The sequence below is a fragment of the Canis lupus genome, chromosome 6, assembly GCF_011100685.1.
Source record: "Canis lupus familiaris isolate Mischka breed German Shepherd chromosome 6, alternate assembly UU_Cfam_GSD_1.0, whole genome shotgun sequence".
NCBI lineage: Eukaryota > Metazoa > Chordata > Mammalia > Carnivora > Canidae > Canis > Canis lupus.
The window spans coordinates 47,710,642-47,722,423 of record NC_049227.1 but is presented as its reverse complement, the minus strand read 5'-3'; positions in this window follow the sequence as shown (position 1 = coordinate 47,722,423).

Here is an 11,782-nt window from a genome sequence, read left to right as displayed (position 1 = left end):
TGTATGGAAAGAGAGTATAAAGAAATTTACTGTGAAGAAGCCTGGCAAGCACCCTTCAGCCAGATGACAACTTAACATCAGCAATGATGTCAGTTAATAGTTTTCATGCTTGATATGATATAATGAAAATGGAACTTAATCTCTATAATCCTCCTCTCCCAAATCCTTTAACTCCATGTTCATGAGAAAAACATCAAACAAATCCTGATTAACATTCTATAAAATATCTGATTCCTCAAAGCTGTCAAAGTCATAAAAGATGAGGAAAGTCTGAGAAGCCTAGGAAGATGTAACAGCTAAATATAATATGTTATTCTGATGGGATCCTGGAATAGAAAAAGGGTATTAGTTAAAACCTAAGGAAGTATAAATAAAGAATAGACTCTAATAAGTAATAATGAATTAACATTGATTCATTAATTGTGACATATGGACAATACTAATGTAAAATGTTAAATATATGGGAAACTAGATATGGCGTAGATGGGAATGCTCTACACTATTTTGCCACCTTTGTATAAATCTAAAATTATATTAATAAAAACTCTTTAAAAATGTTTTAACTAAATTTAAATGTGCAACCTTACAATTACATTTCAAGGATTTTTAAATTCAAGAGAATGTCTAATTCACACTAGAATATCTTAAATACCATTTTGATTATTACTGGAGGAAACCACCATGAAGCTTCTAAGTTAGAATCTTTTTTAAAAATTTTATTTATTTATTCATGAGAGACAGAGAGAGAGAGAGAGAGATGCAGAGACAAAGCAGAGGGAGAAGCAGGCTCCATGCAGGAAGCCCAATGCAGGACTCGATCCCAGGACTCCAGGACCATGCCCTGGGCCAAAGGCAGGCGCTAAACTGCTGAGCCACCCAGGGATCCCCAATAGAATCTTAATATTATGTTGCACATCTGAAGCACTTAAAGTTAAATGATTTTTGGCTTTGCTAATGTTCAAAAAATTATCAAAGTTAAATTATTAACGTTTTCAACAATGGTTTGGAATTATCTTTCACATTATCTACAGTGTTTAAAGTATCAAAATATTATGATATTGCAACAAAGTCATAACATTCTATGATTATAGAATGAACAACAAAATAATTTTAGATTATAATTCAAAGTATAAAATTGATCCTTAACTTATTTTACCCAAATATATTATGTGTTCTGTTGGAATAGAATGTGGTGGCATGCAAACTAATGTTTCTTGAGCATTTATGTTCCATTAGGCATTAAATTACTTTTAGAGTCTCATACCTGTTATCCAGTTCAGTCCTCACCATGCCCTAAGAGATGATAGTTTAACACATTTAGAAAGAGGAAAATGGAGCTAGTGACTATTAAGGCAGTCCCACTGACACATGAGTGACAGTGAAAAGGCAGATTATTCATCTACAGTACTATTACTCTATTTCTAGAACCTGAAACAGTGATAGGGAAATAGAGGATCATCATTAAATATACATTGAATAAATAAATGAAAATAAGTGGCCTTTTCCAAAGTGACACAATTACTCATAGAATCAGGAGAAAATCCAAAGTTAGTACTTATTGCCTATAAGGCCCAATCATGAGCCATGTCATGGCAGGTGGACCACAGGCTGGTTGAAGGACAGTACCTAAAGGAAAAATATATGTCTAGAAATCCACACCCATACAGTGCAGCATCCTGAACATAGTAGACATCAAATCAATGAATCTCCAATGAGCTTGTTTATGAGCCACAAATAATGGACATTTAGACAAATTAGAAAAAAAGGGTATAGATTTTCTTAGATTTGACTCTTGTGGACAAATTACTCTGCTTTTTTTATTACATGAAATGAAAGCTCTGATTTTGTAATATATTCAAACTCCTATGAAAGCTCTGAATTTTATTAAATATTCAAACTTCTATTTTTCAGAAGCTCATTAGATCCATTTATTGCGTACTTTTCTTTTTTATGAGACTGTAAAGTTTTTATGCTGACTGTGGCACAAGAAAAGAAATAAAGCACTATACACCATTGAGTGACTTCATCTGCAAATAGCTTAAAGGGAAACATAAAAATAGAAACCCAAATGCAGATGTATTTTGAAGGAATGCTGCATAATTGCCAATGAATGCAAAGAGGAGAAAGTTTCTCTGATATATATCAAGCAGTAAAAAACGAAGTTCTGTCTGGAAATTCCATTTTATTATGCACTATATTTAGGGTGGTAGGGGGAGAGTCAATTGTAAATATAGAGCTGAAATACAAATGCTACAATAAATGGAATTTTCATCACTGTGAAATCACTGCTTTAGCACTTGCCTACTTTAAATATATATACATACATATATATATTTTTCATATATATATGAATTTTTTCATATATATATTTATATATATTTTATATATATATTATTTATATATATTTTTTCTTATATATATAAATATATATGTATATATATATTTAAATATATATATGAAAAAATTGATGCATTAAAATAGAGTAATCTCTCAATCCCCCAAATTTCCCTCTAAGTCTATGTTTTAGAGTCATTTTAAATAAGTACAAATATCGAGGTGCCTGGGTGGCTCAGTCAGTTAAACATCAGACTCTTGATTTCCACTCAGGTCATGATCTCAGGGTCTTAAGATTGAACCCCACCCCACGTCTAGTGGGGCTCCATGCTCAGTGGGGAGTCTGCTTGTGATTCTATCTCTCTCTGCTCTTCTCGCCCTTAAATAAATAAATAAATAAATCTTTAAAAATAAATAAATAAACCAGTACAAGCATGAGATTCTAATAAAAATACTAAATTAATTTATCGTCAACAGCAATGGTGTCCTATTCAATTATTTTTTTAGCAGCTTCCCATTTATAGGTTTACAGAGCAAATATTCTGTGCCAGACATGGGCATGAGCCTAGAAACATCCCAATTTCATGCTCTTATATAGTTCATATTCTAGTGGAGAAATCTAGGAGACTAATAACAGTCAGTAGTGCTTGAGAATAACAGTAAAAATAACAGTAATTTCAGAAATAATACTAATAATTACCATTTTTGAATGTCTAGCCAATGTCAAGCACTATGCCATAATTATAATCTTATTTGATCTCCCATCAAATGTTGGAGAGAGACAAATGAGACAATGAGATGAACAAAAATGTGAAAAGTAGTAAGTGTTAGACTCTGGATTTGAATCCTTGTCTTAAGTAAAAATCCCAGGCCTTTTAACTTTTTTACACTACCTTTCAAGACTACCTAAACAATTTGAGGTGAGAAACAAACCCTTTCATAAAAAAGGGAAAAGCTTTATGTTTCATTTCTGGGGATATAATATTAGCGCTATAGATTACATAATCTAAAATTCATTCCTAGAAATATAAATATCTAGGATCCTTACTACATCAATAACAAAAATTCTGGGGTCAGTCATTTTTAGGTAAACTCTGGATCTGTCACTAACTAGCTGTATAAATTTGGGTCAGTTCAATATTTGCACAAATAATACTTAATAATACTTTTCTATAAGTGTCTCTTCCTCTCATTTCTATAGCTTCTTTACACACTTTAATCTTCCATTTTTATCCTTCTGTTATATTCTTTAATCTCTATATTTTTACTCTTTCCACTTTCTTCATTTCAAACTTTTAAAATTGATTTATAATTTATATGACAATTTTTACAAAATTTTCCCCTTACATTGACCCCAGTGCACTATGCCTGCTGTTCAATCCAGTATTTTGTAATGTCCTACAAACCATTACTTTCTTCCCTTTCTTGAGGTAGTAGTGCAGATTCTAAAAATGCATTCTGTAGACAGGCAAGCATCGGGCATTCGTTCATTAGGTAAATAAACCTAGTCCACTACCATTTTGTAACTTGATATCCCCTATGCAGAAGAGTAACTGGGAAAGTTAGGAAGAGTAAACTTTCATTTACCTTTTTTTACCTTTTTTGTTTATTTTATCCTTCAGATTCAGCCTTTTTCTGCAAGTCTTGTATTATATTATGCTGTATCATATCATATCATATTGTACTTTATTTTAGGAAGCATTCAATTTGATTTGTATGAACTCTTTCCAACTTCAAATCTCTCTCTTTCAGTATCTTCTGGACACATTACAAATAAGCATGAACATTTTCTGAACTATAATCTAGTGCCAAGGTGGAGTGGGTTCTTCTGACCACTACATTGTTATAAGCAAAACTCACACCGTAATTTTTTCTCAAATGACATCACAAGATTTTCTATCCAAAGCACGAATATCTTTGGATGAAGGAGGCAACCAGAAGTGAAAATAGATGTAGGAAAATTATATATTATACTTTATAATGTTTGTATTCAGCACATTTTGAACCAACATCTATCCCTTAGATGTAGTCATACAATGTCTATGGATTTTTTAATGATTGGGTATCCAAGCATAAATACTTAGAAACAATTGATTTACAATTAAAAACCCTTTTAAATGCCTAGAAATTAACCATTTTTCCCTCACATATGAGCAGCCAATCATAGATTTACTTTCAAAATGGAATGAAAATGTATTCAATATATCATCTAAATGGTTTATACTAACCCTGAAAACATCTTCCTTCAAAGCCAACACAAGAAAATTTCTCTATAACAAAGGCCTCTCATAAGTGTCAGATTCAGGCACTCTTTTGGGAGAAAAGGTATCACTCTATGAGTATTAATCAGCATCTCATTACTATCTCAGGAAAAACATGAAGGTGGGAGGTGGAGGAAGGGGAATACAAATAGCAGGGCCTCCCCACCAGGATGTCTCCTTGCTTGCTACTTAAATCATGGTCCTCAGACTGGAACTATCAGTATCTCTTTAGACCAATGCTACTCAAATTTGAAAGTGTTTATGATTCAATCTTAATTCAGGAGGTCTGGGATGGGCTAAGATTCTGCAATTCTAGTAAGTTCCCAGGTGATACTAGGCTACTGGCCCATGGTCCACACTTTGATTAACAAATGTTCTAGAAAGCCAAGGATAACTACTGTGGATGTTGTATTTTACCAGCCTATTCATGATGATGATATTTTATGATGGTATATCTTCCTACTGTATACTTGTGAAATAATTTAGAAATAGCTAATATTTATTGAATATACACATATATGATATAAAAATTTATAGTAAAAACTTATGGTAAGAAAAAAATTAAATAACAGATAGGTTTTCTGAGGCATGAAAATCACCATGGAATTTCATCAGACTATTGAAAAAGAAAATATGTATTTACTGAAAAATGGCACATACTATGTTGAGTCCAAATTAATTCAGCTTTTCACTTGATAGCCACATCCTGATGATGAGGGGAAAAAACCTTTTACTATTTCTTAGAGAGCTTGAAAAGAAGCACTCATTTTAAATTGTGTATTAACAGCTTTTTCTTTTTCATAAGGCAAAAAATAGTAAAATCAGGATATTTTACAATTATTAAGATGTCAAATACTTTGAAATCTCTATCTTAATATATTAAGACTATGCAGGTTTTTTTTTTTTTTTATTTCCCTATCCTAAATGAAATAGTTGTTTTTACAACCTGATTGATTTAATTCCTGAAGGATGCAACATATCCTGCTTGGGCAGCATTTTGTAAAATGATATATTGCTATGTGAATAAAATATTTGTAACAAGTGCATAGGCAAGAAAATTTAGAGCTTTTAGAACTGTAAGAGTCCTTGGAAATCATGTGGTATAATTCCTTTTTTTTAGAAAGGACAAATCAAAGGTCTAATGGATGTAGGTGATTTATCCAAGGCCTTACCCAGCTACTTAGTGGCAGAGCTAGGACTAGAACCCAAAGCTCTTGATGCCCAAGAGTTATTGTTTGTTTTTACATAATAGTTTGAATTTCTGGCTTGTTTGATTATCTGAGTTCAGCTTTTCAAAAGCCTAGAGAATGATGATGATGATGATGATGATGATGATGATGATGATGAAGATAAATGTTTTAGCATAAAAAGCATTCACCCAAGATATATCTGTATGCTCAATTTTCTTCTGTTTAAATGAAATTAAAATATTTACCAACATATGCATTGACTATAAAAGAAACTATTTCAATGGCAAGTTATCAAATAAGGACTAACATATTTGTTGAAAGAAACTTCAAAATTGGGGGTATGAGGTTTAATTTTGTTTAAAAACAAATTCAGAAACTCAATACACATATTTTAAATATGGATTCTACTTTTCTTGTTTTGGGTATAAATTAATGTCATAATTAAAACAATTTTCATATTATGACAACTCTGAATCTTCACTTGCTCATCATAGCAGGAAAGCCAGCCTTTATCCAATATCCCAAACTATTCCTAAGAACTTGCTTGCCCTGGCTTATTGAATTCTTGCTTCTTTCCTGCTTACTGGGCTAATGTGGCCAGAGACTGAGAATTCAAGTGTACCTTATTAAGCCAGATTTATGCAAGGGTTGGCCCTCTTCATAGCCTCTCTTTGTGGTTAAAAGTTCTCCAGTACCAAATTGCTCCTCTGGCTTAAATTCAGAGCAGTTCAGCTATCCAGTGCAAGGCCATGAGCAATAGAAATTGCCACAGAGCTGAAGCTCTGAGGTATGCCGAAAAATGTAAGATACGCAGAAGTCAATTTGGCTCTGAGGTTAGGCCTTTTTCAATGCAGTTCATTCTTTGGGGAAGGATTCCTCCCAGTGTTAGGTTCATTAGGGAGATCCCACAGCAAAAAGAATTACCTTGAGCCTTAACTATAACAGTTATTTTATTTTATTATACTTTATTTTTATTTTATTTTATTTAAAACTTTGTTTTTACAGCAGTTTAAGGATTGAAGTAAAATTAAGGGGAAAATACAGAGTTACCATATACCCCCATACCTACCTTCAACATGCATAGCCTCTCCCATCATCAACATCTGGCATCAGAATGATACATTTATTATATTTGATAAACCTAGATGGACACATCACTCACTGTTGCCCAAAATCTAGTTTATCTTAGGGTTCACTCCTGGTGTATATATTGTGTAGGTTTGGATAAATGTACAATGTCACGTATCCATCATTATGGCACTATACAGAATATTTTTACTGCCTTAAAAATCCTCTGTGCTCTGCCCATTTATATCCCTCACCCCTAACCACTGCCAACCACTGATCATTTTACTGTCTGCATTGTTTTGCTTTTACTAGAATGTCATATAGTTGGAATCATACATGATGTGGCTCTTTCAAGTTGGCTTCTTTCCCTTTTCATGGCTTCATAGCTCAGGGTTTTTTCAGTGCTGAATAATATTCTATTTTCTAGATGTACCACAATTTATTCATTCACCTAGTGAAAAACATCTTGCTTCTTTCCAAGTTCTAGTAACTATGAATAAATCTGGTATAATCTATGTGCAGATTTTCATGTGGACATAAATTTTTAACTCCTTTGGGCAAATACCAAGGAGTGTGATTGCTAGATCATATGCTAAGAGTATATTTAGTTTCATAAAAAACCACCAAACTGTCTTCCAAAGTAGGCTTGCCATTTGCATTCCCACTGGCAATGAACAAGAGTTCCTGTTGCTCCACATCCTCACCAACATTTGATGTTGTCAGTGTTCTGAATTGTGACCATTCAAACAGCCATATGATGTTATCTCATTGTCTTAATTGCCATTTCACTTATATGATGTAGAATATCTTTGCATATGTTTATTTGCCTTTTGTATATCTTTGTGGCAAGGTGTCTGTTAAGATTTTGCCTCATATTTTAATAGCATTGCTTGTTCTCTTATTGTTACCTTTTAAGAGTTCTTTGTATATTTTGGATAACATATTTTGGCCTGTATCAGATGTGTCTTTTGCAAATATTTTATCCTAGCATGTGGTTTGTCTTATACTTTTGACATTGCCTTTCACAGACTAGATGTTTTTAATTTTAATGAAGTTCAGCTTATTAACTCTTAAATGGATCATAACTTTGCTGTTTTGTCTGAAAAGTCATTGCCAGATCCAAGGTCATCTAGGTTTTCTTCTAGATTATCTTTCAAGACTTTTATAATTTTGCGTTTTACATTTAGGTCTACAGTCTATTTTGAGTTAATTTTTGTGAAGAGTGTGAGATTTGTCTAGATTCTTTTTTTTTTTTTGTATGTAGATATCCAGTTGTTCCAGTACCTTTTGTGCAAGAGACTATTTTTCTCCATTGTATTGCCTTTGCTCCTTTATCAAAGATCTGGTGACTAATTATGATATATATTGCCACTTGCTTGCCTTCCATTTTCTCAAGCATGCCCAAAATCATAGGTCTGAATGTATTCCAGCATAAACTATACACTGTGCTCAAATACTACCCTCCCTAAGACAATGTCAAGTGCAAGTCATCAATCTTTTGCACATGGGACCGGCCTTCCCTTATAGCAAACTTCAGTGTGCAACATTCTGAAATTTAAGGTATTTTTAATAATAATCTCAAGGAGAAAGGATCTTCTCAATTCCTTTATAATTAGAAATTTCTTTGGCTCTTAGGTAAACTTTCAGCTGCAAATACTCTTATCAGAAGGATTTTGCCTAAGCGGGGACCCTGCTTCTCCCTCTCCTCCTTGCTTGTGCTATCTTTGTCACTATCTCTCTCTCTCTCTCTCTCTCAAATAAATACAATATGTAGAGAAAGACAGAAAGAAACTGTCTAAATCAACAAAGCAGCAGAATGTAAATTTTGGGCTCTCGACATGTCCATGTATTCTGATAGGGAATCTGTTTCAAAGGTGATAACACAACATGTGGACAAAGGACATTATCGCTATCTTTAAATATCAGCGCAAATAGAAACAAGAATAATTTAATGCCCCATACCTACCTGAGATAGATACAGACAAAGATGTACCTATAGATAGTTCTTTAGAACACTGAACAGGGACACCTGGGTGGCTCACCGGCTGAGCATCTGCCTTCAGCTCAGGGTGTGATCCCAGAGTCCCGGGATCAAGTCCCATATTGGGGTTCTTGCATGGAGCCTGCTTCTCCTGTCTCTGCCTCTTTCTCTGACTCTCTTTGTGTCTCTCATGAATAAGTAAATAAAATATTAAAAAAAAGAAAACTGAACATAACTAAAGGTGAACAACTGATACCAAAAGAAACCCAATATAAAAGAAAGCTAAATATAAGACTATAATAAACAGATAAGCTTTTTGGTTCAATAATTTATGATGGACAATTAAAACATGCAAAAAGTTTTATTGAGCATCTGCTCTATAGTATAAAAGATATTTTCCTTTTCTTTCAACTTATGTGTATACACATAACTCTTTATAACTTTAAGTTGTTCTATATATTTTAAATTCTCATTATCTTTCTGTAATTTAGGAAACCCATGTTTATTGACTGTGTAAAAGACTAGAGAATGCAATATTGTACCCTTGAATGAAAAAAAATCTCTTAAAACCTCAAAGACTAACTTTTTTCCCCTAAGATCATTAACAAAGGAAGGATGTCTCCTTTCAACTTCCATTTGACATCATACTAGAGGTGCTAGTTAGTGCAGTAAGGCAAGAAAAAGGGTGAGGTGGGGGAAAAAGGCCTTGGAATTGTACAGGAGAAAAACTGTTTGGATTTATAGACAACGTTATTATCTATGTAGAAAGTCCTGTGGGAGCTATAAAAAAAAAAATCTACTTAGGGCAGCCCAGGTGGCTCAGCAATTTAGTGCAGCCTTCAGCCCAGGGCCTGATCCTGGAGAACTGGTATCAAGTCCCATGTCAGGCTCCCTGCATGGAGCCTGCTTCTCCCTCTTCCTGTGTCTCTACCTCTCTCTCTCTCTCTCTCTCTCTCTCTCTCTCCCTCATTAATAAATAAATAAAATCTTAAAAAAAAATCTACTAAGCCTAAAAAAAAATGAGCTTATGTTGAATGATACTAGATCACTATACATTTATCAATTACTTTTTATACTAGCAAAAACCCATTCAAAATAGAGATTAAAAATAATAACATAAAAAATACAATTGACCCTTGAACAACATGGAGGTTAGGAGCACCAACTCCTTGTATAGTTGAAAATCTACATGTAACTTTTGAGTCCCTCAGAACTTAACTACTAATAGCCTACTGTTGACTAGAAGCCTTATTGATAATATAAACAGCCAATTAACATATTTTATATGTTATATATATATGCATATATATCATATACTGTATTCTTACAGTAAAGTAAGCTAGAGAAAAAGTGTTATTGGGAAAGTCATAAGGAAGAGAGAATACATTTACAATACTGTACAATGTTAATGAAAAAAATCCATGTATAAATGGGCCCATACAGTTCAAACTTGTGTTGTTCAAAAGTCAACTGTAGCATCAACAATAAGAAATAGGAATAAATCTGATAGAATGTATACAGCATCTGTATATTGAAAACTAAAAACCATCGCTGAGAATTTAAAGATCCAATTGAATGTATATCTTGGAAGACTCAATGTTGTTAAGATACCAATTCTCCTTAATTGTTCTATAGATCTAATGCAATCTCAATGAAAACTCCAGCAATAAAATTCTATATTTATATAGACTCACAAGGGGTCTAGAACTAATAAAAACAACTTTTATAAAAATAAAGTTAGAAGATTTATTATCTAATTCTAAGACTTATTATAAAATTAGAATAATCAGGGAAGTATGGTTTTGGCATAAGGACTTAAAAAATAGATCAACGACAGAACAGAAATAGAGTCTAGAATTAGACCTGTAAATACATTCAATTTATGTTTTTAATACCAAGACAATTCAACGGGGAAAGAATAATATTTTTAACAAATGGTGCTAAACAATTGTATAACTATTACAAAACAAACAAAAACAAACCTCTATTCTTAATTCACAATATATACAAAAATTAACTTTAAATGGTTCATAGATTTAAGCCTGGAAAACTTCTAAAAGATATCATAAGAGAAAAATCTTAATGATCTTTTATGTTTCTTAAACACAATACAAAAGGACAAACTATAGAATAAATAAGCAGTTAATTTGGAGTTTATCAAAGTTGGAAACTTTGCTCTTCAAAAGACATTGACGTAAAAATGAAAAGGCAAGCCCTTCCTAGGAGAATATATTTGCAAAATATCTATACAAGATGGATTAATCTTGTCCAAAGAAATGCTAGGCTCTGTATTGGGTTGAATAGTATCCCCTCAAAATTCACATCCACATGTGATGTAATGAGTACTGAGTATTATATAAGACTGATGAACCACTGACCCCTACATCTGAAATTAATTATACATTACACATTAATTAATTGAATTTAAAGTCAAAAAAAATTTTAAATTCATATCTACTCAGAACCTATAAATATGTCCTTATGTGGAAATAGGGTCTTTGCAGATGTACTCAAGATAAGATGCTACTTGATTAAAGTGGGCCCTAAATCTAATATGACTGGTGTTCTTATAAGAAGAGGGAAATCTGGATACAGAGACACAAATACATAGAATTGAAGGCTATACATAGATAGAGTGATCCATCTGCAAGCCAAGGAATATCAAAAATGCCAAAGAATGCCAAGAAATCTCAGAATCTAGAGGAAGCAAAGAAGAATTCTTCCTTATAGCCTTTGGAGGGAACATAACTATGCTAACACCTTGATTTTGGACTTCTAGCCTCCAGAACTGTGGGCAAATCAATTTCTATTATTTTAAACCACACAATTGGCCATATTTTATTAAAACAGCCCTAGAAATTAATACACAATCCTAGGAATTTACACAGGAAAAATAATAGTATATGTCCACAGAAAGATGTACAAAACTATGCAGAACACCTTTTTTG